Genomic DNA, 25,875 nt, shown 5'->3' with positions numbered 1-25,875 from the left:
ATGGATTAGAATCCAGTTCATCAGATGCATATCTGTGTGTGTACACCAGACATTATAGTAAGTGGCATCAGAGGGAAAATGAAATGCAAAAGTACAGATACTGACAATTCAGTTGGAGCTAGAAGAATGTATGCAAAATAAGTACAGTGACCCTTTAGAAGAGCAGTGATAGGTGATAAAACAATTAACTTGGCAAAGCAGAGTTAATTAACATCTGTAGCGGGAAAGGAAACATTGTCTCTATTCAGACCCAAATGAATAGAGCTTCATGCTCCAATTGCACGCTGGAGGCTCCCTTTGAAGTTCCTTTGTTCAACTATGGCTACCTTAAGATCAGTGGCAGAGTGTTTTGTTGACTGAAATTTTCCCTGCTTATGAATATTGACATTTCTGATGTCAGATTTATGTCTGTCCATTGATTATTTTGCACAGGGCCAGGCCTGTTTGTCCTATGTAGAACTCAGAAGGGCATTGCTGGCAGATCATAGAATCAAAGTCTGCTAAGGCACCTTCTGCTAAAGTACAAGTAGCTCCTTTATTTCCAAAACATTTATACAACTGAGACACTTTTCTTCAAATGTTGGCACCCATCGGTATTTTCCTGGGCTGACCAAGAATACACTAACACCACAGACCCCAGTTCTCACTGGTTCTCCATTTGTACTGGAGATGGTGGCATATATTTCATTGGAAGATGAGCAGTGAATGAAAACTGTTGTCTACTACCACCCATGATATTACTATAAGTAACAAAAAAGAATGAACTGAAACAGAAGCACTCAGGAAATCTCTCTCTGCATTTTTTATCCAGATATTGGGGGGGGGGCTGGGGGAGGTCTGGCTGCCCAGGTATGTAATAGGTAGGAGGATCCAAAAAACCAAACCAATGTCAGAGACACCTCAATATGTACTTCAGTAATTCAGACAGAGGCAAGGGACGCCATGAGTTAGTCACTTAATGACTCAGGCTGCCTTGTCTCTTTGGTATGCAGCCAGATGTTCCCTGTCCTTTTGGCAAGGAGAAGGTAGATAGACATTTTTCTCCATCTCACATAACATGAGAACACTGGGACATCCAATGAAGCTGAATGTTGGAGGATTCAGATCAGACAAAAGAAAGCACTTCCTCACAAAGCACATAGTTAAACTCTGGAATTTGCTCCCACAAGATGTAGTGATGGCCACCATCTTGGATGTCTTTAAAAGAGGATTAGACAAGTTCATGGAGAATAAGGCTGTCAGTGGCTACTAGCTACAATGGTTATGTTCTGCCTCCACTGTATGCCTCTGAATAGCAGTTGCTGAGAATCACAAGCGGGTAGAGCCAGCCTTCCTCATTAGGTGTGGCATTTTTGGAGAGGAGGTGCATAGTGCCAGCACATCCCCCCCCTACTCACTGGTGAAGAGAACATGAGTGCCGGGGAAAGCAAAGGCAGTAATCTTTCCCCTTACTCTTCCTCCAACCAGAGAATATGTTAACTTACATTATGGGCTATGCCAAGGTCAAGTTAACAGAAACTTTAGTATGACTGGCATACCTTTTGTTTCATAAGAAAAAAAGGATGTTAAGGATACAGTGAACAAGCCAAAAGGTGTAAAACAAACAAAATAGTTTATGCTAAAACTAAGAGGTTAAAAACTAGTGTGGAACTAGTGTGGAGCTTGTTTTCTCAACAACTCCAATACAAAAAGCAGGTTTAGAAACAAAGAACACATTATAATGCAACCATAGTCAAGCATTGAGGGAAAGTGGTCCTGAGACCAATATGCAGGGCCAGCACCAGACTGCAGTGGGCTCTTGAGCACCAGACTGCAGCAGGCCCTCAAAGGCAGTGGTGAAACAGCACTACTACTCAAATAGGCCTGGCTGCATCAGCATGCTAGCTGATGCAGCAATGCTGGAAGTGGCATGGCCCGCTGGTGCTGGGCCTGCCAATATGTATAACTTTCTTGTTGAAGTCAATGAGATTGAGTCCTCAAGTTTGTAAAATATTTACTGCATAATAGACGTCCTTTCATAAATGTATAAAAATGCTTAATAAACATGCAAGAATGCTTTCTCAATTGTAGGTTCACAATACATTTTTCAGAGAGAAAAAAAGACCTTATGCTCAGCTGTACACATGGTAAAAATCAGAAATTAGGCCTGAGTTATAGCCTGGGTGGCCAGCCAGCTAGCTATGCTAACTATAGTGTGCACAGCAGTGTTTCTGTTCCTCTAAAGCTGTTTTCAACCTTTGCCATCAACTACTCCAGAAAAAGAAGAAAAATAGCCGCTATGATAGTGAGCATAGTGAGTACTTTAAAAGAGTAAAGGATAACTTAGGGTAGATTGTTTTCAAATCACTTCAAATTATCTCTCTATTCCATCCTTTAGCAATATGCACCCAGTCCTACTCTACTCATCATAATAGCCACAGAATAAACTTACTCTTTCTTCTTACTGCAGACAAACAAACATGCTTCTTTATTGCTGGGTAGAGAAAACAACTGGAACTGAACCTGAAACAGAAAAGCAGAACAAAGGGGTGGAGTCTACAATTAACCCATAATACAAAGTTCTAAAATTTAACTTTTCAAGGGTCATGTTACTATACAGGCTGGGTTGTTTTTTCCAGGATCACTTAAGTAATTATCAGAGCTTGGAAAAGTTACTTTTTTGAACTACAACTCCCATCAGCCCCAGCCAGCGACCATGCTGGCTGGGGCTGATGGGAGTTGTAGTTCAAAAAAGTAACTTTTCCAAGCTCTGGTAATTATAGGGTGATTATCATCTTGAAAAATCCACCCTCTGTCATTGAGTGCACACACTTTGGGGGCTCTTCCAGATTAGGCTTTTCTTGTGCACTCACCCTGCCTTATTAACTGAATTTTTCAGAGGGTCCTATTTTTAAATTGCTTAAAAAGACAATTTTCAAACAAAAAAAATCTGGGGTGGGAGCACCTATTTGCCCCACTCTGGCTACAGGGCTGGGGACAGTGCTCTTGCACTCAGGTCCTGTTTGTGGGCTTCCCATAGGCATTCGGTTAGCTATTATGAGAACAGGATGCTGGACTAGATGGGCCTCTGGCCTGATGCAGCAGGGCTTTCCTTACGTTCTTATGTTCTCCCATTGTGTCAGCTTCACTGTGCAAAGGATGAACTGTTTGCTGCCAACTCAAGAAGCAGCAATTGTGTTTGACGTTGTGGCAGAATAAGGAGCTAAAATGACCTGGAAACAGGTGGAACGCTTGGGCTAAGAGACAACACTCAATGGCCTGTACCTGTGCTATGCTTTGGAAGTACACTAAGGTGAGGCACTATTTTTGTTTGCATTTATGAATGGGGAGTTTTAATGTATAATTCCAGCTCTTTTTCACAACAGCTTCATTCAAACATTAGTTTAGTACAAGTATTTTTTATGAACTAGGGAAATACATTCATAAAGAGTGTGTGGTACAATTTCTACCACAGGTTTTACTCTTTTCTTATGACTCTTATACCTGTTGGAATTCCCTTTCCTGTTAAAAAGTACAGGAGCACTGTCCCCTTTTGTATCTGGCCATCCAAATATATTATAAAATACATTTATAAGTTACCTTGAACAGTTGAAGGAGAATATCTAATGAGCCCTAGGCCCATTTTGAATATTTTATGCTAGCCATTGGTTTATGCAAACCATGACTTGTTTAACAAACTTCATAGAAACCACCAATTCAGAGCTTGGAAGTAACTAGTTACAAATAACGAATTACTTGTAATTTATTACTTTTTTGAGTAACAAGTGGGTAACTGAATTACATTTTGCTGGTAATAGAATGAATAGTAACTTCATTACTTTTGAACTGTAACTGTAACATTTCCAGAGTTACTTTGGGGCATTATCTGGGGGGGGGGGAGCAGGGGAGGTCTTCTGCTCCTCTGATTTGTGGATGAAAATCATGTGCTTCAAATTGGGCTTCTGTGGAGCATTGCTCTTCTCTTGTGCTCTGTGGGTGCTTAGGAGGCAACGAGGGAGGAAGTGGAGAGCAAGACGGGATGAAGAAAACAATTGTTTAAAAATGGACAGGAGTGGAGGGAGAAAAGAGCTGGAAGGCAAGGAGGCAGCAGAAAAATGGACATGAAGAACTGGCTGCGGAGGTGAGCGATAATGACGTGTGTGTGTGTGCGGCACGCGTGCAAAACTTGAGTGGTGGCTTCACCACTCCTCTCTTACCAGCAGAGAGATGTGAGCCAAAAGCCAAGGCTTCAGGGTGAGCAAGGGGCAGGCAGAAGTTGCAGCAGCAAGCAGACAGCATCCTAAAGAGCTGCTGCTTCCAGTTTTCTTTCCTGCCCTTCCCTTATTGTGAGGAAGCTATTCCCTGGAAGCTCTTTTGTGCAAATCCTCCTCCCCATGGCAAATGCAAAGAGTTTCAAACAGGCACTTGTTAAAAATTATTGTATAGCTGACTTGCAGTAGAATATATACAAGTCTACTCAGAAGTAATTTTTTTATGTTCAATGGAATTTACTCCCAGGTAAATCAAACTGGGTATAGGATTGCACTAATTAGGCAAGATAAGGACTAGTTGAAGCTGTACCAATTTGTGGGGAGGGGAGAAAAAATATGACCTTTTATAGTACAAAGATGCATCAATCTGGTTAAGGCAAGTAAAATTTGATGCATGTAATACAAAGACTAACCTGCAATCCAGTACTTGTCTACTCAGAAGTAAGTCCCATTGGGTTTAATGGGAGTAAGTCCCATTGAACCCAATAAAGCTTACTTCTGAGTAGACATGTATTGCATTGCAGCCTTAGTTTCCTTTTCCCCCATTTTAATTCTGCCTTATGTATCTTCACAACAGCCCTGTGAAGTAGGTTAGGCTGAGAGTTAGGGAATGGCCCAAGGCAATAAATAAGCAAAAACAATGATGAGTAAAAATTTAAAATGTGAATATGCTCATGCTCAGAGTATTTTTGTCACTCTTTGTCAAGTCTTTGTGTGTGGGTTTTTATGTGTACTGTCTCATAACTTTTTTGCCTGAGAATGTTGTATTTCATACTGTTACAGATGGTTTTTTTTAAATTGCCCAAATTCTGTGGTTGGTTTTTTTTACTTGAATTCTTTGCATGGTTTAGGGGTGGCATTGCAGGAAATCAGACTCTTATGGACAGCTGTGGGGTAGGTAGAAATTAAATGGAGTAAGCCTTTTTTGTATGAAAATACAATTATGGGGACAGCTTCACCTGTTAACATTCTATCTGTCAGACATCTTATTACTTGTGTGTGCCCTCCTCCCCCGATTTATTTTTGATTTGTGAATGCCATGACCATTGCCATTCCCTCCCCCTGTTTATCTTTGCAACAACCCTGGGAGGTAGTTTAGGCTGAGACAATATATGTACATAAGTGGCAGTTGGTAGTTGTAGTTGGTACAGCATTAATAAAGTATAGCCCCTGAAATGCTGAAATGTATTCTGGTGGAGTCAGGTCCTATATATATCTACTCCAAATTAAGCCTCATTGAGTTAAATGGATAAGTATATTAGATTGCAGATTAATTTTTACTTCTGAAAGGAACGCACTGTCAGACATAGAATTTAAGAGACATACTTTTCTGGATGTGTTTGAAACAGATGGGTAGGTTGAAAGGGAGTTGTGTTAATCTAATTGGGTCTTCAACATAGTGCCCTCCAGATGTTACTGGACTACAACTCCCATCAGTCTCAGATAACACGCTGAAGTTGGTTCCTGGTTCCCAGTTCCTTATTTGGTTGAAAGTTAAAAACACTAACAAAAGAAAAGTTCACAGCTACAGTAACTCCAAGCCAAAGTTAACATGTCTCCGAATCCCAAAATATATGTTGGGGTACCCCGTATCATATATCACTGTGATCTGGGGACTCTCCCCATCAAGAATAACAAATTTATTCAGTCAAAATTATCAGGCTTCTGAAATGCTCATAAATGCATAATGATATAAAATTATAAAAAATAAGTAACTGGGTGTGCCCACCCCACAGTCTGTTCTGGGCCAAGACAACTCATAAACCCCAGGGAAGAGGAGGGTGTCTTCTATGAGATGCCAGTGCATACCGCCTGGCCCAGAGCTTTTTCTGGGTGCAGGACAGGGTTAAGGATATTTATGCACAACCCAAAGCAACAGAAATAGGTAGAGAACAATAGGAAACTGGGGGTGCCCACCCAAAAACCTGCACTGTGCCAGGCAGTAGTGTAGTGGCAAATTCAGAAGTGCAGGGTCCCTTCATGATAGTCTCAGCCACAGCCAAACCCTCCTCCCCCCTTAGTTTGCTCCTGGGTTGAGAATGAGGTCCTTGTTAATGCCTTCTCCCACCACAACTGATGTCTGTAGGAGAAGATCAGTATGAAAGGGGAGAGTATTGGCTACTGAAAAGAGTCTTCTCAGTGGGTGACTCACCTCCTTTCACTCTGATTGGCTCCAATCAGCAGGAAAGGACAAGGAAACATGTTAGAAGACTCTTCTCAGTGGCTAACACACTCCCCTTTCATGCTGATTGGCTCATATGATGCTGGAGACATAGGGACCCTGCTCCTGAAAAAGTAAGGGGAATAGGACTGTCTGAGCCCCTGGACAACTACATCCCTGCTGCCAGGACAAATAATACATCCTAGGAAGGGAGAGGGTGGCTTCTACAAGATGCCAGTACTTCCCACCTGGCCTATAGTTTCTGTTGGGTGCAGGGCACTCATAAGACCATCTGTGCAGAACTAAAATAAAAGTAGAGAAAAATATGTAATTTGGGATGACCACTCCAAAATCTGCTGTGGGCCATGAAATATCATTCACCTGAGCGAAGGGGAGAGTGTCCTCAAGATGTCACTGCACTCTGCCTGGAATGGATTTTCTTGTGGACACACAAAACGGATATGTGCATCTATGCACAACAAGCAATGTAGAATGTTTGCATTTTTCGTTGATGATGGGGGATTGCCATATTAATCAAAATGTGTTTTAGTTGAAAGGGATGCTGCATTGTTTTTTGCAGCACAACCCAGGCATGCCTTCAAGCACCGCAGTAGAATGCCTGTTCAGTACTGGTGGCGACGTAATCTGTAAAAAGACATTCCCTGTTTGATGTGCTCTTTGAGCATCCTGTTCTTTTGAGACATAACAGAAATGTATTGCAAAAGCAGCATTTCAAGTGTAAAATTTGATTTCAAGTGAATTATATGTGTGTTGGGGTATCATCATTGCTGGGGTGGGGGGACGTGAGATTCTGTTATGCCATTCTGTTAAACTTACAGATAATATATATTTTTAATTCTACTGCCTTCTGTGTGTGTGTGCTTATTTTTAATGTTATTTTGGGCTACTTAGATGTGCAGCAGCCAAGGTTAGCACCTTGCAGGCACTTTTTTAATAAAAGTAACTATAATGTAATTGTAGTGATTACTTTTGAGTAAAAGTAAAGTAATCTGTTACTTTCAGAGCAATTGTAACAGTCATGACTACTTTTTTTGGGCCATGTAACTGTAATCTATTACTTTTTAAAAGTAATCTTCCAAGGTCTGCACCAGTTGTCCCACAGATGATCAAATGAACCATGGTTTGTTTCATGAAAGCTTGATTTGTTTTCCTCCCACCTACTCTTCACTGCTTGCCCGATATCCTGAGTGCCTTTGCTGCACTCTAGCAGCCATACAGGCTTCCCTCCCTTCCCCCATTAAAGGAACACTCAATGTTCTCCAGAACAAAGAGGCTGCTTAACTCTTTCTACAGCTCTACTAAGAAAGTTTTTCTCTCCATAAGAATCAAATGTCTGTTTTGTAACTCCAACTTATCTTGTGGTGAAATGAATTCCTGGAAAAAACCATAAGTCTTGGAGGGAGGAACAGTATAGGAGCACAGTTTTACAATATACCAACAAATATCCAAAACATATACCTGCTCACAGGGAAATATGTCTTCCCCTAATTGGAGAACAAATCTTTTTCCCCCAACCATGGCATGAGAGTCTTGGTTAATCCTCTCTTGGAGAGAAGATCTGTGTCATTAATCACCAAAGTACTGAAAGCTACCAAGTGTTCCCCTTTCAGCTTCCAATGGAAAAAACACACACCCAAGCCCACACCAGCACCCTGGGAAATTACCTATGAAGCAGCCCCATCTGTATGCAATTTTAATTATCAGTATGCATTTCCAGTAAGCCAGCCAGATAACCAAAATGCTCCTCCTTACCACCACAACACCACCCTTTCTGCCAATGAAGACATATTTTGACTAATGACCAGATTTTATTGGTGACAAAATTGGGAAAACAAGTGAAAGCAAGCAGCAATTCATGTGATTGCATGTAAAAGGAAAGACTGTGTGGGAGGGAAGGGGTGATCAAGGAGCATCTGAATAGGGCACGAGTCCAGCACCTACTGGTGGTGTGAGGAAAGGTGTATGGCATAAGTCAATAAGATCCTGAAACTTGGGGAAAGTGAGCTAATGGTCCCACATGAACTGGGATATTGCATTCCTGATGTCCCTGGTGTGAAGATGTCCTGTATTTGCTAGCTAGCAATTAAATGGATGAGGGTGCTTGTCTGCTCTCTGACCATTTTATTAATTTAAGATGCTTATATACTGCTTAATCTTTAACATTTCTAAACGGTGCACATAAAAATAAACCATATAAAGAATAAAAAATCATCATAAAACTGAACCAGCACAGTACTATTACAGTTTACTTCCTCTTTAAGAAGGTTTGACCACCTTCAGCAGCCTAGATTCCTCCAGGTCCCAAGTCTGCCTCAGGGCTTTAGAGGAGGCCTGGTGAGGTTATTATCCCTACAGGAAGTCCCAGCCTTTTCTCATCATGAGGAACTTACATTTCAAATTACATTGTTTAGCCACTTCATTTAATCAATTCTTATACAGTCCCAAAGTTTACTTCCTCTATTATCCCCTTCAACAGTGTTGTGGAGTTTCGTCACTCAGTCTCTGCCCAACTTCTTTCCCCACAGAGTCCAGAATACTTATCTCTTCTCTTTTGTTTACCTTTTGTTCCCCTGCGGTAGCAAAGGCTTCCAGTTGCTAGCCTCCTTAGTCCATGGAATGTCCCAATTACATGGATGCTGCTCACCCTCCCACTGTTTGCCTGGGCCTTTATCTGCCAATAAGGTGAGGGGGGGACACTCCTATCACCATGCCAGCCCATTTCTGGTCCACCTGTGTTCATACTTGGCAGTGATGAAGCCAGAGAGGGCTGAAGACTGGAATCACCTGTCAACAGCTCCTTACAAGCACCTTAAAATGTTGGAATCAGCAGGTCTTTTGTCATACATCTGAAATTCAGAAATGAGAATGCCTGCCTAATTTCATCTGGGAGAGAAGTCCATAGGCTTGGGCCCACAGCACTGAATGAACAGCTTCTAATAGTTACAAGCTGTGCATATGAACCATGGGGGATCACCCAACAGACTTCCCCAATGATCTCAGTGACTGGGCAGGGATATAAGAGATCAGATGGTCCTTAAGATATCCTGGACCCATGCTAAGGGTCTTGTAAATTAATATTTGAACCTGGCCTGGGAACATGGACACAGCATGCCCTCTTCCCTTGGGCTGGGCAGGTCTGGGCCCTCTTCCAGCAGAATGTTTCAAAGATGTTGTGGAGGATACAGCAAACCACAACTTCAGATGTCAGAGAGTTTCAGATGGTAGGAAGGTGGTATGTTTAAGAACATAAGAAGAGCCTGCTGGATCAGGCCAGTGGCCCATCTAGTCCAGCATCCTGTTCTCACAGTGGCCAACCAGGTGCCTGAGGGAAGGCCGCAAGCAGGACCCGAGTGCAAGAACACTCTTCCCTCCTGAGGCTTCTGGCAACTGGTTTTCAGAAGCATGCTGCCTCTGACTAGGGTGGCAGAGCACAGCCATCACGGCTAGTAGCCATTGATAGCCCTGTCCTCCATGAATTTGTCTAATCTTCTTTTAAAGCCATCCAAGCTGGTGGCCATTACTGCATCTTGTGGGAGCAAATTCCATAGTTTAACTATGCGCTTAGTAAAGAAGTAGTTCCTTGTGTCTGTCCTGAATCTTCCAACATTCAGCTTCTTTGAATGTCCACGAGTTCTAGTATTATGAGAGAGGGAGAAGAACTTTTCTCTATCCACTTTCTCAATACCATGCATAATTTTATACACTTCTATCATGTCTCCTCTGACCCGCCTTTTCTCTAAACTAAAAAGCCCCAAATGCTGCAACCTTTCCTCATAAGGGAGTCGCTCCATCCCCTTGATCATTCTGGTTGCCCTCTTCTGAACCTTTTCCAACTCTATAATATCCTTTTTGAGATGAGGCGACCAGAACTGTACACAGTATTCCAAATGTGGCCGCACCATAGATTTATACAACGGCATTATGATATCGGCTGTTTTATTTTCAATACCTTTCCTAATTATCGCTAGCATGGAATTTGCCTTTTTCACAGCTGCCGCACACTGGGTCGACATTTTCATCGTGCTGTTCACTACAACCCCGAGGTCTCTCTCCTGGTCGGTCACCGCCAGTTCAGACCCCATGAGTGTATATGTGAAATATGTTTAAACTTCAGAGCATTATATAGTTTTGGAAGATCATATCACGTGCAGATAACTATTTATTTATTTAAAATATTTCTATCCTGCCCTTCCACTCTACAATAGGGCACTCAGGGCAGCTCATAATAAATCATACACAAAAAAATCATGCACAATAAACATTAAAATAGATAAAAATACATAAAATACACTTAAGAAATATAGGTGAGTGATATTTAAGGGGATTAAAGAGGTAAAAGTAAAAAGGGGGAACAACTCAACTGCCCCATATATTTGGTGCAGTCTGAAGTATTGTTTGTTATTTCTTGAAATTAAAATATACAAAGGAGGCTTATATCATAGAATCATAGCATAGTAGAGTTGGAAGGGGCCTATAAGGTCATCAAGTCCAACCCCCTGCTCAATGCAGGAATCCAAATCAAAGCATTGATTTATTAATTTATTTATAAATTAAATAATTTATTAAATCTATTTATTAAATTGCTCTCTCTAAAGTCTAAGACTTTAACATAAGCCAGAAGACACATATATTTCTTCTAAATTTATGGATTTAATTTGACGTATCTTAGCTCTGCTATCATCAAATCATAACACTGATACATCAAGTTTCACAGCTATCCTTATCATGGCATATTCAGCTTTTTCATTCAGTTTATCCTGTGTACACATTCCTTAACACAAAATGTATTGACCATTATCTCATTGATCATTTATTAATGAAAAAACTTTACCTTTGACCTTGCATGATTGATTGGAAGCTGATCCATTAGGGCAAATGGGGGCAGTGCCCACCAACCTTAGTCTGCCCTCAGCACACATCTGCACCTGCCATTTACTTACAAACAGACCAAAAGGTGGTACTGCCTGTTAGTGTCCTCCTCCTTAGTCTCAGTATTGCCATTTTAGAACGCAAAGAAGGGAGGGTGAACTACAGTTACTGTTGGTCTCCTTGCCTTCTGCCCACCACTCCCAACGGTCACCAGCCACCACTGACATGACCTGATGCTTTATTATTACCCTCAGATGCACTACGGTCAGAACAGGCCAGATATTCATCAGAGGATCTCAGTTAGGAGAAGACGCCAAAATTATGAGGTTCAGCCTTCGCTAGTGTAATAGCTAATATTCTATAAGCCCATCTCAGAAAGCTAAATTGGTGGAAGCAACCCAGACCTATGTTATATTTTCTTCAGAGAACCTGAATGTTGAAATGGGTTACACCACAAAATTGATGCTAGCATAATACACACTCTTATAACTGATGGTTCTGTAGTGTAGCAATTTTTCATCAACAGAGTGAAAGCTCTTGTCCTCAATTCAGATGTGTCACAACTGCTGCTAGGTAAAACCATTGGGGGGGGGAGTGGCAGAAAGCCAAATATGCAAAAGTGGCTCTTACATCTCAGTGCTGAGTCGTACCAGAGTCCATTTTATAAACATTTGGTAGGAATCATGGGAACAAAAAACACCCACCCAAGCTATTTCTCCCTCACCCCAGTCACTTCTTGCACTGTTCTGGCTATGCAGCGATCTGTTAAAGGAACCCACTCTGATGCAGTTTGAAAAGTGCATTTTGTACTTGGCTGTCCCTTTGATCAAATTAATCTGAGCTTTTTTGTAGTCCTAAATGGGGGCCTAAGGGTTGACAATGTAGCTGTTTAAAGGGGATTTTAAGGGATAATAGTCAATGCAAATAGTGCCATGAGAATGGCAACTTGCTTCTGCACTCTCAATTGCATAATAACAGCAAAGAAGGCTTTAAAAAATGAATTGAAATTTTGTGGCCACGCCATCTGGGATTATTTGAGGAAAAACCAGCTATGAATGCCACAGTTGTGTAAAAGAATGGGTAGTGCTGTGGGCCACTCTTAAGCTGACATGTTTCAGATGGTAACCTTATGCTAACTGCTGCAAAGTTGGCTAGCATCCCCCTCCATATTATTTTCTTTCTTCTGGATTATCTGCTCTTCCCCCCCCCCCAGGTCCTTTGGTCCTGAAAAAACTTTGCCATTGTTAGAGAATTCAATTCAAGCCCCTTGCAGCTGCTGATCCTGTCATTGTTCTGATCATTATATATATGCAGCAGAGATGAATGTAGCCAAGCCGTTTAGTGCCTTAATAAGTGTCTGTATAAAGGTCATTTCTCCTTGTAGTCCTTGTTTTAAGAAAAGTTTATACACAAACAACTGCAATGAAAACATTCACGTTAATCAGAGTGCTCCTTGGGACAAATAGGATGAACAAAAGACACCTATATAAAGGATGGAAGATAAATTTCTATCTGATATACCACTAATATCCTGAAGAAAAAAAAATGTACTGAACCATCAAGGCCCATATAGAACATCGTTTCATAGATGTACCCAACTCAAACTGGTTCTCTCGATAAGTAGGCAGAGAGAACTATAAACTGGTTGAAGTTATCCTTCATGTGTATTTAGGCTTTGGGGGGATTTGATGCAAGATTAGTGGTTGTGCTGCCTGCTGAAGGAATCTATTTGCTTCTACTATTATTTATTAAATTTATATCCAGCCCTTTCTCCCAGTAAGGCACTCAGGGCTGCAACAAAACACCAAAAACACCCTAAAACATTTTAAAAACAGACTTTAAAATATATGAAAACTAAGCATCTTTAAAAACAACTTTTAATTTTTTTAAAAAATATCATAATAAGCAATTCCAACACAGTCGCACTTATGCTCCACTTATCTATTTGTAAGAAAAACAACTATTAGAAACACTGTAAAGGTGCAATCCTGAAGCCAGCAAGATAGTGCCACTCTGCTGGCAGAGAATAAGGCCCACCAGCAAGAGAACACTCATGTCACCAGAGGTCCCTGGTACCCCTGAAGCAAGCTCCACAGTCAAATATGTCATAACAGTGGTGTTCTGCCCACAGTGGAAGTACATGGAATGGGGTATGTGGAAAGCATATCAATAAGACCCTCATTTCCCCAACATGTCCTCAAAGGGAGTCCTGAACTATACAAGCCCAGGAGCTTGACCTCAATGGGAGGAGGAAAAGGGAAAGGAGAAGCAGCAGGGGGGGGGAAAGGTAGGGAAAAGCCCCCAAACTCCTCCCACTCTGGTCAGCTGCTGGCAGTGCTTTGAAAATGGCAGTATCTCAACAACAGAATCAACTTCCTACCTGCCACCAGATTGCTCTGTTAGTTTCCAATGGTCTTCATCCAAAGAAAAACAAAACCCTGAGCACTGCCCTTGAATTTTTCACAGCTTCAAAAAGTGAGAATAACTTTTACAATATATAGGGTTCCTCAGCTACAATTAATGCAGCATTGTTTAGCCTTCTGATGATAACTGCTGCCACCTTGCCACAAACAGGTTCACAATATTCAGATGATTATACCAGGAGTGGTAAACATTTTGGCTCAGTGGCCTGGACCCTTACTTCCCCCTTCTCTGCAGGCCAACTTTGACAGGTGGGTTGAACAACCTATTTGTCAGTCACCTAACATCATAATGGCATCAGGTGGGTTGACACCTGTCAAAGTCCCTTGTGCAGCGCTTCCAAAACAGCTGGTTGTTGGGCACTCTGGAAGCATTGCTCAATGGGCTCTTCAAGCACTGCCAATTGGCTGTGCCCCTTTCAGCCAAACCCTGCCTTTACCTGCTTCACAACTATGTCATATATGACTTCAGATGTAGGACAGGTTGGTGTGGCTTGCCCAAAACAATTGTGATAGCCGAACGGGGAGACCTGATAGGCCAGAGGTTCCCCACCCCGGGACTAAAGGAAGGCATCCCCAAACTTCAAGCAGCGGGCCACAGTGGAATTGACATCATTTGGATTTGCTTGATGGCTCTGCTACATGACTCAAAAGGCTCGGTTACTAAAACTAAAGGTTCAGGCAACTCCAGCAGAAATTAGCCTATAACACTGCAGATCAGGCTACTTGACTAGATTGCAAGCCTATATTCACTTATCTAGGAGTAAGTCCCATTGAATTCCAAGGGGCTAACTTCTGAGTAGACATGTGTAAGATTACACTGTAAGCCTATGGATGAGCTAAATATGGTCAAAGCTCTTAGTGTAGTGGTTCCCAACCTTTATGAGTATGGGACCTCCTTTGTAAGCTCAAAATTTTTTGTGACCCCCCCCCCATGTGAAATGTAATTTTAGTTTCTGTTAACTGAAAAAATGGTGCGTGGCAAAATCACATCTCCAAATATCCCTTTCCATAAAAAGCTCCCTGCAGACAGGGAGGTGTTGCTTTCTTTTCTTAATACAAAAGTCCGATCAAATTGGCATTCCCCTCCCTCCCACCAGTCTGAAGATGTACAGTCCTGTTTCCCAACACCAGTGGGTTACAGGGTTGGACTAAGATCCAGGTTCAAATCCCCACCCAGCCATGAAGCCCACTGGGTGACCTTGGACCAAACATAGTCTCTCAGCTTGACCTATCTAACATGGTCTGTGTAAGGATAAAATGGAAAGGGGGGGGGAGCCATGTGCACCACCTTCAGCAACTTGGAGGAAAGGTGGGATATAAATGCAATAATAAATAAATAAATACATTTCTGCTGCAACACATGGATCCCAGCCTCAGCCAACCTGAGCTTTTTTTCCTTTTTTTAAAAAAAATAATAATCAAGAAGCAGCAATGTGTTGGTGATGGGGATGCTAGATTGTGCAGACAACAAGATGCACAGATTGAGAAGGGGGGTTAGCGCTTTTAGGCCTTGGGATGATCAACTGATGACTTGGTTGGTGTGCACTTGGGGAATGAAAGTGGAGCAGAAGACAGATCAGCACACCACACAACACGGATACACCTGCAGGCCTGCATGCATTTGGGCATGTGGGAGTGGGGAAGTCGTCAAATGCTGCAGCATCTTGGAGAGAGAGATTGGGGGGTGGAATGTAGATGGAAGAAAGGAGGGATGCTGGCACACACACACAACCTCAGAAATGAAGGGTGAGCAAGTCCTGCGCTTCCTCATTGCTTGTTGGCTCTGTCTGCGCTGAAGGTGAGATCTGGGCGTCCTTGCAAATAAGAACAATTTTTAAAGGAGGTGGCAGTGAAGCAGGAGTCAAGAAAGGCAGGCAGGCCGGCTGCCAGGAAGGAAGGGGGAAAAGAGCCTTTGCTTGCACCTTCCTTCTTTTTGCTTCATGAAAAGCCCTCTCCTTTCGTTCTGAGCAAAGGCGTCAGCAGTGGCAGTGTGAGGAGACGGCTCTGCCCTCAGCGTTGGCCATGTGTTTTATAGGCAGACACCTGTCCTTGGCGCACCTGAAAGACACTCTGCCGCTTCAGCAAAAGTCCTCCCCTCTTGTTTGGAGCAAGGGGGAGGTGTCACCTGCATCAGCAGTGGAGAGCAGGCAATATCCAGGGAGGGAAGACTTTTAACAAATAAATAAATAATTCATTTCTTTACTGTTTGCAGCTCCCACCCCCCAGATTACTTCAAGGCCCCCAGGTTGGGAACCACTGTCTTAGTGGATACATACTGATAAACATGAGGAACTAGTGCACGGTCAGCCAGTTCCCTTTGGACCAACTATCTTTGTATTTAATGGACATCTATAGATACTGCTGCAGATTTGATTCATGCCTGCCAAAGCAAACTTCCAGGTGTACAGAAGTCATGGATCAGGCCCATTGCCCTTTTGGTTGAGGCTTCAAGTATCTACTACTGCTTTAAAGCAACAGACCATCTTTCCTTGGTCATGAAAAGTGATCAACTTCTGGCACTTGACCTCAGCTGCAGAACTTTCTGCAACAATGCGTAACTTATAAATTAGGGAAAGGTACCAAGAATTTTACAGTAAAAGGAAATAATTTTATTTTAAAAATAAGTCTGTTATAGTTCAGCACAATTTTGGCCAACAGATGTCAGTCTTGCAGTATTTTTCCAGTCTTGCTTACATCCGCTCTTGCTATAACCTTTAGTTTTAACATACTGAATATTATGGAACCCCCCAAAACAATTGAAGTGAACAAATTCCACTGCAGGAAAACTGTCTTGAAGGTTATTTTCCTGATGGTAAAAGTAAAGGTGTCCCCGCACTTGTAGTGAGAGTCGTTTCCGACTCTTAGGGTGATGTCTTGCAACGTTTACTAGGCAGACCGTATATATGGGGTGGGATTGCCAGTTCCTTCCCCGGCCTTTCTTTACCCCCCAGCATATGCCGGGTACTCATTTTACCGACCACGGATAGATGGAAGGCTGAGTGGACCTTGACTCCTTTTACCGGAGATTCAACTTCCTCCTTCTGTTGGAATCAAACTCCGTCCGTGAGCAGAGCTTTTGCTGCGTTACCGCCGCTTACCACTCACTGGAGATAAAACAAATTGGCATAAAGTCCTTTCCCCAGCACATTGCAAAATGAAGCAAAATCTGTTGCGGCATAGTGCCGCAACAGAGGTGCACAGGAAAAAAACAAAAAACATGGATGGGAAGGGCAGGAGCGGCCAAGCTATCTAAATGATTTGTGGAATTCATTGCTGCAAGAATCTGAAGCAACACTAAGCTGGTGACAAATGATTTCTGAAAAGGATTATGCAAGTTCATGGAGGACAGGTCTACCAACAGCTATTGACCATGATGACAAAATAGGTCTTTATTCAAATGTAGCATATTACTAAGCATCAGATGCCAAGGACAAACAAGGGAGGTAATGGAGGCTGATCCATTAGGGTGAATAGGCATTTGCCTAACCAACCTGCCCTCAGCCAACCTGCCTTCTTATAACTAGTTCAGAGGGTGGTACTGGCTATCAGCTTCTTCCTTCTTTTTCTTAGGGCTCATCCAAACGGAGCAGGATAATCCACGTTTTCCATATCCAGTTCATCATCTGACAGTCCTCACTTTGCCTGTTTGTTCGCTCTTTCCCAATTAAAAAACCTACTTTTTTTGCGCCCACACACGCACGAGAGGACCCGTACTTCTTCTCGCTTTTTCCCAGCTCCGCCCATAACACTCCCCCCTATCAGCCAATTGGTCCACAAAAATATGACATATGCTCCTCTCCCCCTTTGCAACAAAGCACAACAAGACGTGTGCGCTTGAACGTACGAGCACGAAAGTTTGAATTTCCTGATGGTTTGATAGTGGCTGTAATGGAGTTCCTTGTCGCTCACCACTCTGCAGCAGCGCCGGCTGGGGGGGTGTATCTAGGTGCCCCTGACCATCCAGGGGGATTGTGGGCAGTGCAAGGGATCAGCGCTTGTAATCTCCGTGCAAATCCCCCCGTAACCCTGGGGCTCATTCACTGCAGGGTTCAGCCCTGGACCGTTATGCGGCTCAGCGGCAGGAATGCTGTCCCTGAGGGAAGCAAACAGCCCCCCCCATGGGTGGCCGCTCTTGGCTTGGGCAGGGAATGTGGGCAAACAGCCCTGTGTGCTGTTGTGTCAATCTGCGCTGAAGCGACCAGCACAGGCTTTGCGGTGTTCCCTCTGATAAAAGAAACATGCAAACCACTTATATGCCTATAATTCCTGTATTTTTGTTTGTTTGTATTTGCGATATTTCGCAAAACCAACTGTATGCTTTTCTACCTTTAATGTTTCTGGAGATACACGATTGCAATTCCACTTATTTCTCCAGAACAGCAAGTAAGGATGTGTCATGTCTAGGAAGGTAGACCACCAGTCTCTATGGTTGCGGGTGGCTGAAACGCTCTAGCAAATCACTTATATGCCAATAATTCCTGTGGGTTTTTTGCTTGTATTTGCAATATTTCGCAAAAGCGACTGTATGCTTTTCAGCTCAGCTGGGCTGCGGAGAACCTGCAGGCTGTGGCTGAAATTGACAAGACTCAAAGAGAGTAGCCTTGCAGGCAGGAAAGCGAAATTGACTAAGGGTGTGTGAGTGTCTGTAATCCAAGAGGAAAGCCTCTATTTCTCTTCTCCCCCCCTCTCCCTCACCTCTGGATGCCTGGAAGCAAAGACCAATACGTTCAAGAAGGGCATTTGATGCAGGGGGTGAGGGGTGGGAGGTGGAGGTTAGGCAAAGATAAATATTTTCTCCCTTGAAAAAGTTTACAAACAACCACAATTGCAGATCTCACCCTGAGCGGCTGCCCAGTTTGCAGGCTGGCTAAAAATTAACCGCTGTTGCTGCTTCTGCGCAAATGTGCTTTTTTGCATCTCCTCAGTAGAAGTTGCAGGGCCCCCCCCCCAACACCACACCATTGCTCTGATAAGTTCCTTTTTCCCTATCTTTCCCCAGACATTCGCGCGCATGCGCAACAGTGGAAATATGTGATTGGCTGAGAATGAGGGAAGAGAGATGGGGAACCGCCCAAGAACCGCCCATCAAACTCTCACAGCTGTAAAGTCTGTAGTATTGCATCCGAGCGCCTGAAGGTACAGCGGATGATTCCCGGTTTAAAAAAGCAAATCGCATGATTTGCAGTATTGCAGGAGTGGATTTAACCGCACAAAAATGTGCAAAAGTGCGCGGCGTCATATGGACGACCGAAAAATAATGAAAACACAAAGCGATCATGTCACACATTTTACAGTCGTCTGGATGAGCCCTTAGTGTTGCCTTTGTAGAACTCAATAGGGAGGAGGCTGGGACAAAATGAATTAGGTGGCTCCATTTGTCATTGGCTCTGACTCCACCTACTGTTGGCCTCCCTGCCTTCTGCCTCTACCAGTCCCAATGGGCACCAGCCACCATTGAAGAGAGGGCTGTTGGCATGGTGTCATAGGGAGCTGCCTTATAACAATTCAGACTTTTGGTACATCTAGCTCTGTATCAACTACACCAGGCTTTCCCAACCTGGTGCCCTCCAGGTGTTTTGGACTACAACTCCCATCAGTCCCAGCCAGTGTGGCCAATGATTAGGGATGATGGAAATTGTAGTCCAAACATCTGAAGGCCACCAGATTGGGGAAGACTGGTCTACACTGACTGGTAGAGGCTCTCCAGGCTTTTAGAGCTCCTCTGTCTGGAGATGCCAGGGGTTGAACCTGGGACTTTTGCCACTGAGCTCTTGTACTTCAAAAGTGGTGTCCTCCTTGTGAGCTTCCTAGAGGTACTAGGAAACAGAATGCACTACTAGAGGAAATGTTAGTCTGATCACACAAGGCTCTTTTTTATGGTATCACAGCTTTTCTTGCCAATAAGGTTTTAGGCTGCCCTTTTGAATGGCTCTTAATTATTCTTATATGGTACAGTAGGGCATCAGTTGTGGTATTACACTGAAAACATTGAAACATCAATTATGAAGCTTCATGTTATCTGCAAGTGCTAAACCACGGGCTGCATTCATAAACTGCAAGGGTGGTTTTCACCCACCTATCTGAGTCCCCTCCTCAAATCTGGGAATTTACTATTGCAACAACACTCAAGTACCATAAAATCAATCATACATTTATTTCAACACATTAAGCAAAAGAGGAGTGGGGAGGGGGGAGAGATAGTTGCTGCCATAAAACCATATTGCCATTTTTTGTGGTGGGAGCCGTCTTCCTCCCTTTCCCACCTCCAACGCTGGAATAACTCGCATTACAATCACTGGGGCAAATTGATAGCAATTAACAACTACCAACTGCCAGAGGATTTTTTTTTAAAGGTAAAATATAAAATGAAAGGGGTACAGGATGATGGGAGGGAACCTTCCAATGGAGGAGGGCACAGCACCTTCCCATGGCCCCTGGACCCAGGAGGTTTCAACCAGCCACAAAGAATAAGCCCGTAATCCTTTCTGAAATTGCCAACAGCACTGCTCCTAGCTTCCCAGGTTGAGCTTATTTATAAGAAAGGTTTTTTTCAGGCAGATCCCTTTCTAGCTAGCTAAACAACATTCCAAAATTCCAAATAACAGTTTACTGAAACAAAGATTACAGCTAGGACCACATTTGCATTATACATTTAAAGTAGTATCATACTACTTTAAACAGTCATGGCTTTCCCCAAAGAATCCTGGGAAATGTTGTTTGTTGAGGGTGCTAGGAGGCCCCTATTCCCCTGACAGGGCTACAATTCCCAGAGGAGTTGAATAATCAATCCCTCTTCCCAGTGAATACAAGTCATTATAGCTCTGTGAGAGAGACAAGGGTCTCCAAACAACTCTCAGGGCCCTTAACAAATTACAGTTCCTAGCATTCTTTGGAGGAAGCCATGACTGTTTAAAATAGTATAAGCTGCTTTAAATGTATAACACAGATGGGGCCTAGCTCTCAAATGGGTAGCTTGTTGCTCCCTAACCTGACTGAGATTACTCTTTTGTAATGCATCCCAGTATGCACACTGACCCTTCCATGCTTGCCTGCTTCTTTGACCCTATTTTGAAAAGTTTCCATTGAACTCAAAAAAACATGATTGTGTTGGACTTCCTTGGCAACTGTCCACTTACAGGTATGCTGAATTTGATATGCTGTGGTCACCGTAGCCAATTAGCTCAACAGCAACACTTACAACTTGAAACAGGCCCTAGGGACCACTAAGGTAGGGATGGAAGGATCTGTCAATTTCAGTTCTCTCATTTTCTCATTTTTCTAATCTTAAATTTGGTTCTCCACATTTCTGCAACAATTTGCATTATATTTTTTAAAAACGCTCATAAAAATTCTTCACCATTTTAGCGTGAATTTATCCTAATAAATCATTTTTGTATGCAGTTTTGAGTAATGTACATATTTTTGCAAGCAATTTATCCTAATGTAATATATTTTGTATGTTATTTTCACCAATATATTCATTTTGTTCATACTTTCCCCTAATATATGCATTTTTGTAAACATTGCTTGGTTGGAGAACTTCATGACAATTTTTGGATAAGCATGAATTTCAAAGGATAGCTGTGTTTTGATTCTCATATTGTTTTAGAAAGTGTGGATTTGATAATTTCGGCTTTAAATGTGAACTGAATCAAAGTCTAAGGTAGCCTTCATCCAGACTGTTAAAAAAAAATCACACTGGCTGGGTATATTTGGACCTCAATGAGATTTCCAATGGAAGGATGGCGTCACTTTGTTCCCCAGAGACCATATTTTTTGGTTACCACAGATATGCTTGACACTACCAAAGCACCTTGAGGCAAAAACACTTATTCAGAGGAGGTATGAGGTATGTTGGCTCCTACTCCATGCATATTGAGTAAGCAACACAATTTCTGGGGTGTGTTTTGGACCCCAGTGGGGGGTTTTTCCAGAAGGAATATGGTGAGTGGCAACTGGCTAAAATTTGGGGACATTCTATGGGCAATAGTTTGTAACAATGTCCAAGAACGGCAGCCCTGTAGGTCTACTCATGTGTAAAATAAAAAAATAAAAGGCAGAAATATGCCCCAGGGGTTTTTGCTGGGGTGTTTTTTGCTCCCAGAAGGAAAACAATAAGGGGTAACTGGCTGAAATTTGGGGATGTTGTATGGGTGACAGTTTGTGACATTGTCCTACAAGAACAACCCTGTAGATCTATTAATGTGTAAATTACACAATAAAAGGCAGAATTTTCCCCCCAAGGCTTTTTGTTGGGGTATATTTTGACCCCAGGTGGTTTTTTGTTTCCAGAAGGCAAACGATAAGAGGTAACTGGCTGAAATTTGGGGACATTGTACAGGTTAAATTTTATGACAACATCCTAGGAGGACACTCTTGTAGGTCTACTTATGTGCAAATTACACAATAAAAAGTATACCTCAGGTCCAAACAGAACCATAAGATTGGATGAAGGGTAGTCTCCCTTCTGGTTGGTTCCATGGCCAACTGTTCTACAGCATAGTAGTTTAGAGTTTCTAGAAATGTTACCTTTGTTGTGACCAGGCATGTACTTGGCCAAGACTGTATTAGGGTAACTGAAGTCACTGATTACTACAAAACTTTCTCTCTTGGATGCCTCCTTGATTTCAATCTCCATCTCAAGATCATCCTGAGCATGTTGGTTGGTATGTGTGTGTGTGTGTGCAGCTGCTGGCAATAATATATATCCAGTACTAAATAATTTGGGGGCCTGGTAGTGCTGCACACAGCAATCCACCTCCTTTGGGTATCCCTAGTTTGTTTGACTCTATGCCCTCGTTGATGTATTGAACCCCCAGTATGCCCTTTCCTCTCCTTTCTGGTATACAGTTTATATCCAGAGATAACCATACCCCACTGCTTGTCTCCATTCCAGCAGGTTTGCGTTATGCCCACTATGTCTATGTACCTCTTGATATCCCGTGTTTAATTTGGCAATCTGTAATGCTTGATAGAATACTAGCTGTTTCAAAGAAACAATGTCAAAGAAATGACATCTCTGAAATACTGTAATATCTTTTAAAAATATGTCTTACTTGTAGGAATATTTTCTAATGGCACCAAAACACCAATACCATCATTTACTAACTTGACAAATAAAAATGTACTGCAGCATTTGTTTTAGTTAATGTAAACATAGCCACTGAAAAGAACAATATATATAATTTATCTAGAGATAGTGATTGCACTCCATGTAATTTTCTACACCAAGCATTCATTATTGCTAAGTGTTTTGTTACTATTTCATTCTGGGTTACAGAGTTATTTTTTTTTCTCCTTACTCTTTCACTTGAGCAATTCAATGTTTTAGTTTGATGTTGAAGGTAGCACTGGAAAATATGAAGACATTTTGCATCCATATAGAAAGTATTTGAAATAATCACAGTTTGTAGCAAGCAATCAAAAGAGGCAAATGAGACTTAAAAGAAAAAATAAATAAATCAATTAAAAAACATGTTTGACGAATACTGTGTTATGCTCCTCTCGCTGCATTTACATTTCAGAACAAATAAAAATAACTGAAAACTTGCCAGAATAATTAACAGCCTGTAGCTTATTTAAATGACATCCACATTGGGAACAGGGAAAAATTGGGAAGGGATAAAGCCATTTAGGCTTCTGTTCTATCCATGAAAGAAAATTGGTGCTCTACTGCTGGCTGTTGATAAGACAATCTGAGAAAATCCCCGCATATACGCACACACAGCACACACACACATACACACTGTACAGGTCTGCTCAGGACATTTCTGTAAAAAGTTCCAAAAATGACTCTTCTTTAAGAAGGATGCTGTGAAACAAAAGCAAAATGGGAAGAAGAGGAGGAGGAGGGGAAAGGGGAGGGGAACAAGAAAAACAAATAAAAAGGGAAATGTTTGGGATCATGGTAGAAAACCCTCAGAGTGGGTAACTTCAGAAATTTAGAAAATGTGATTTCAGAATTAAAATAGAAATGATTCTTTCATGACTCATTGGATTATATGCAACTAGGCAACTTTTGCCAACTTGATGTCAGACTATAACTCCCATCAGCCCCAGGCAGATGCCAGCTAAAAGAATCTGTCATGTTCAAAAAAGTATACTGCTAGATATTAGATGTTGCAGACAAAAAACAAGGAATGGCTACTACCATCATACTGTTTGTGAGCTTCCATCTAGTTGGCTACAGAATGCAAAGAATCAGAAAAATGGATTTTCACCATAATGTGTTGATACACGGTCACAGCTAGAGAGTTGCTAGGGCATCGCTGTTCCATCTGTCAAAATAATAGTCCCAAAGGGATGGCCAGCAAACTAACCCCAGATTCTGACTTTTTTTTTTCTTTCAGTTTCCTTTCCTCCTTTACGGTATTAAAAAATAGAAAACCTCCCCATTTGTAAAAAGTCTGGCTTGTCCTTTCCTATGAAATGTCCTGACTAATTCTGAAGAAAATAACAAAAATCAGAGGCAAGGAATCAGGAATGGAAGGCAAGGAACGGATAGTAGCTAAAGCTACAGGACAAAAGGAGCTGGCTCCTACAGAAATCAACGGGGTTGAAGCATCTTGGAAAAGAAAAGTGTGAAGCAGCCTTCTCAATGTGTCCCCAAAAGCTGAACTACTTGAGGAGGCAAAGTGGGGTTAGTTGTAGGGAAGGAGCTTATTGGTGGGTGGTAAGCTGAATTTGTAAAGGGGCTTTCACTGGTATCCATGTGGACAAGGACAACATTTCATAATGAAAGCGCACAGGTAGGAGATGTCATGAGTCATATCAATTAATTCCTACCACAGAGTTGTGGTACAGTCACATGTAAATTATTCAGTTGACTCCATGGGTTTCTCAGTTACAACCCCTAAGACCAGTAACTGAATTCTCAAATTAAAGGTGGTAGGGCCTACCTGGAAGGAATCTAGTTGTGGTTTCTCACTGGTGAGAAGACTGCACTCTGCAATTGCTCAAAGGCATCATCTTTATAATTTTCACATATTCCATGGCTCTGTCTGGTGACATGTTCTCCAGCCATGCCTAAACTCAAATTGAGGTGTACGCAGCAATCACATAAAAATCCAACAAATATATAAATTAATAATAATGAAACCTTACACCAACAAAAAATCCAACAAAAAAATACAATGCAGCAATATATAAATTCATGCATTGGGCTTACTTAACACCCAAAAGCCTAAAGGAAAAGATGTGTCTTTAACTGACAATGAAAAGCTGTTAACAAAGGGGACAATAAAGCCTCCAAAGGAGTTCCACGCCACTACTGAGGCACCACCACAGAGAAAATCCTGTCTTGTGCCACCATACTACGGACCACAAACAGCCTCCCTTGCAGATCTCAAAACCTGGATTGACAGATATTGGGGGACATGCTCCTTCAAACACTGGGGTCCCAAATCAATTAGGACTTTATATCAGGGGTGTGCACTTGCCAAAGATTTGCTTGTATCTGTATCTGGAAACACTGGGAAGCAACCTAATCTTTTTCAGTTCCACTCTGTGCCTTTCTTATTTGACTTATTATTTGGGTCCAGATCAGATCAGTTAAATCTGAAGCTCTGTTATCCCCCACTGAGTATGATGGGGAATTAGAAATGGCTGTAATTTTCTCCCTTTTTCATCTTGGTGGATGAAATTTGCAGGTGAAGGATTCCCTCCAGAGTGGATTAAGCCTGCCAAAAAAGAAAAGAAATCTCTGGGTTTTTTTTGCCAGAATGGATATAATTTGCAGGCATGGTTGCTTTTTGAGGGGATGAAGCCTGCTAACTTCATAACGATGAGTGCAGTGGTTCTCTTGCAAGGCTTTATCATTAAGGGGTGGGTTAAATAGAAATCACTTCCACCTCCCTGAATGTTTTGTGGGCTTTTCAGTCTGAAAATTGGCAATATGAGGAAAATGCCCCAAGTGAGTAGGTAATAATAGGCTAGCAATGAGCAACACAACTGGGAGCGTGCTTAAGGGACTAGTAGGCTTAGCGGAGGGGGGGGATACCAGACCTAGAGACCGGAGGGGAGAAAACCTTAATTAAAATATTAAGAATACTGGGCAGAAAGAATTCAACATAATGAAATCAGAGATAGCCTGAAACTGGAGAGAGGATGATAAAACTTTGAACAATCAAAATAAACTGGGAAACAAAAAAAC

General features: G+C 42.2%; 1 protein-coding gene across 1 annotated transcript in view; it reads left to right on the top strand.

Moving 5' to 3' along the window:
• The first annotated feature begins 4,060 nt into the window (after window positions 1-4,060).
• ZNF800 (zinc finger protein 800) overlaps window positions 4,061-25,875 on the top strand; it is a 73,589-nt gene continuing 51,774 nt past the window's right edge. The window contains exon 1 of the mRNA XM_061640180.1: window positions 4,061-4,120. The gene's annotated coding sequence lies outside the window, so the exon portion shown is untranslated. The remainder of the gene's footprint in view (window positions 4,121-25,875) is intronic.

This window comes from Rhineura floridana, chromosome 8, assembly GCF_030035675.1.
Source record: "Rhineura floridana isolate rRhiFlo1 chromosome 8, rRhiFlo1.hap2, whole genome shotgun sequence".
NCBI lineage: Eukaryota > Metazoa > Chordata > Lepidosauria > Squamata > Rhineuridae > Rhineura > Rhineura floridana.
Note: the sequence above shows the minus strand (reverse complement) of the source record. Positions and strands in the feature narration are given on the sequence as shown.